Here is a 2,843-nt window from a genome sequence, read left to right on the forward strand (position 1 = left end):
AGTGTCTCCACACTTCTTGGTTAAGAGGACAACCAATCCATATGGCCTACAGCGACCTATGCTCGATAGAAGCTGTCGTCCTTATTAACAACCTATCATTTGGTCGTGAACAGTTTTAAGGACTAATCGATAAATCCTTTCTTTATCAAACTTAAATAGTCCTAAGGACTTCATCATAACAACGGAGTTCATTAGAAGATGAAAGCTTATGATGAAGATGCCAAATATATTTTATTTATTAACAAATCAATTACAATACTTGGTTGCTCAACCGTCAATAGCTTGACGATTGGCTTTTGGGACATATTTCCCAACAGACAGAACTAGCCTGTTCAGTGAGGCATACTTTCTTTAGGATTTGTGATCTAGATTTATATTTTTGGATACATAAATCCTTCAAAAATTTGGCATAAGCAGGGACCTGTTTGATTGCGTCTAGAAGGAGAAGATTAATTTGGACTTGCTTAAACAATTCCAACATCTCATCGAGTTTTCCTTCCTTCTTATCTGCAGGAATAGGGGCTTTCAGGGTATCCGAAAATGGGGCTTTAGGCAAGTAAGATGATTCCGGTGCAGTTGGTTCCTTCTCTATTTTCAGGTCCTCCTTGTTCTTGGGTGATTTGGCTTCGGTTAGAGGTTTAGGGTCAGTCTCATTGGTTTTACTAGTGTGTTCAATGACCTTCCCACTTCTCAGAGTCATGATTGATTTGGCATGTTCAGAAAAAGCTTCTGGGGTATTATAACTCTCAATCACAAATTGCCCTCTTGGGTTGCTCTCGGTTTGGCTAGGTAATTTTCCTCCTTTCCTCCTACTGAATGCAGTCGCTAGTTGACCTATTTGGGTCTCTAGCTTAGCAATGGATTGTGTGTGGGAGTTAAAGATCTGAGTGTTGAATTCTAATCGTTCTAGTGCTTTCAGAACTTTTTCCTCAAAAGCTGAGCTGTAACCAGTAGTAGACGGTTGAGGAGCATTTTGAAATTGATGGTATGATCCGTGCCTATATGTTGGGTCCTGATATTGAGGTCGAGGTGTGGCAAGACCAACCACTGGTTGTGGTCTCCAAGAAAAATTTGGATGGTTTCTCCAGCCGGGGTTATAAGTGCTCGAATATGGATCATTTTCTAGTCTGCGAGCTTGTTGGACTTAAGCTTGCTGAACCTGCTCGTGCACAAACTCAAAAAATTGAGGTGCGGCTAGGCATTCACTAACAAAATGGTTTGGACTTGCACACAATGCACAAACTTCTTGGATTGGGTTAGGTGGAATCAGGGATTGTCCAGTATTTAGAAGATGATCTAATTTTTGGGACAGTTCATCTACCTTTTGATGGATATCTATGGCATTTCCTACTTCATATATTCCACCTTTCTTTGGGTTTAACATGGGTTTATCTCTAATAGAGGCAGACATATGATGTAATGAATTTTCACTTAAAATTTCAAACAGTTGCCATGCCTCATCCTCACTTTTCAGCATGAATGTCCCACCGCATGATGCATCGACCATTTGTCGATGTCTTTCAGATAGCCCATCATAAAAATATTGGATTAACTGCCACTTGGGTATAGCATGGTGGGGATATTTTCTAATAAGGTCCTTTAATCTCTCCCATATTTCATGAAATATTTCTTCATCTAATTGGAAAAAACTAGTTATGGCTTTCCTTATTTGATTAGTTTTTCCTATGGGAAAATATTTCTTGAGAAACTCTCCTTGCAGCTGGTCCCAGGTTGATATAGTCATGGAATCCAAAGTATGTAGCCAGTATTTGGCTTTGTCCTTAAGTGAAAAAGGGAATAATTTTAACCTAAGAGCATCATCGGAGAAGTTGTGAATTTTGACAGTTGAGCATATCTCAAGAAATTCTTCAAGATGTTTATGAGGGTCCTCATTACTAAGTCCATAAAATGAAGGTAACATTTGGATTATACTGGACTTAATTTCATATTGAGTGGCCTCCACAGGGGGCACTTGAATACAAGGAGAGTAGGTATATGTGGAAGGAGTAAAGTACTCCTTCAATTGCTTGGGTGGATCATTCTCCTGATTTCGATCCATATTTTTACGTCTGTTGGCTCTAAAGGTTCTTTCTATTTCTGGATCAAAAGGTTGGATTTCTGGTCGTAACGATCTACGGCCAAGCATACACCTTACAATTATACTGTAGAGCAAACACAAAATTTTTTTTTTTTTTATAATATATATTTTTATAATAAAGTGAGAAAAGAATGAAGAAAATCTAAAGAGAAGAACCTAAGAATCTTAAATCTATGAAAAGAGAGAAATTAGTTAATGTTTAGATGTTAATTGCAATCAACTTAAACAATCAAAGACTCTCCATCCTAAGGTTAACTTAGATCTAGACAGATCCTAAATTTCAAGACCGCCTTTGAGCACTCCAAGCTCAAGACTGACTAACTGACTCGGCCAGGTAAGCGTAAGATGTGGGAGGTTCCCTGCTCGTTGCTTTCCTTAGACACCAACTGCGTTGGCCAGGTCAGTCAACGGAACCAATTGAAAACCACTTTCTTTAACCACTTGCCTTAGACACCGAGCAATTAACCAATCCACACTCGGTTCAACTCTAGAGCTTTCTTATCCTATTGAGCTCAAAATTTCTAGGGCTGACGTCTAGTTGATTTTAGATTAAGGTCTAGGTTATGCAAATGCAAGGAAGTGATTTGTGGGCCAAGGAAGGGTGATCAAATCTCCACCTTATCTGGTTAATGGGTTATTGCCCTTAAGATTAATTATGGAGATGCAATGCAAAGAAACAAGGTGTCCAATCAAGTTAGAAATTTTTATATTTGAGGTTACGCTATTTTAGTTAAGTGTTATGAAA

The 2,843-nt window shown here is 38.6% G+C and overlaps 1 non-coding gene across 1 annotated transcript; it reads left to right on the forward strand.

Annotated features, from left to right (window-relative positions):
* Nucleotides 1-1,565: 1,565 nt before the first annotated feature.
* On the forward strand, nucleotides 1,566-1,671 carry LOC140854891 (small nucleolar RNA R71). The gene has a single exon (XR_012137985.1). It is a non-coding gene; the product is annotated as a small nucleolar RNA R71 (small nucleolar RNA).
* The last annotated feature ends 1,172 nt before the right edge of the window (nucleotides 1,672-2,843 follow it).

Source organism: Elaeis guineensis, chromosome 1 (assembly GCF_000442705.2).
Source record: "Elaeis guineensis isolate ETL-2024a chromosome 1, EG11, whole genome shotgun sequence".
Taxonomy (NCBI): Eukaryota; Viridiplantae; Streptophyta; class Magnoliopsida; order Arecales; family Arecaceae; genus Elaeis; species Elaeis guineensis.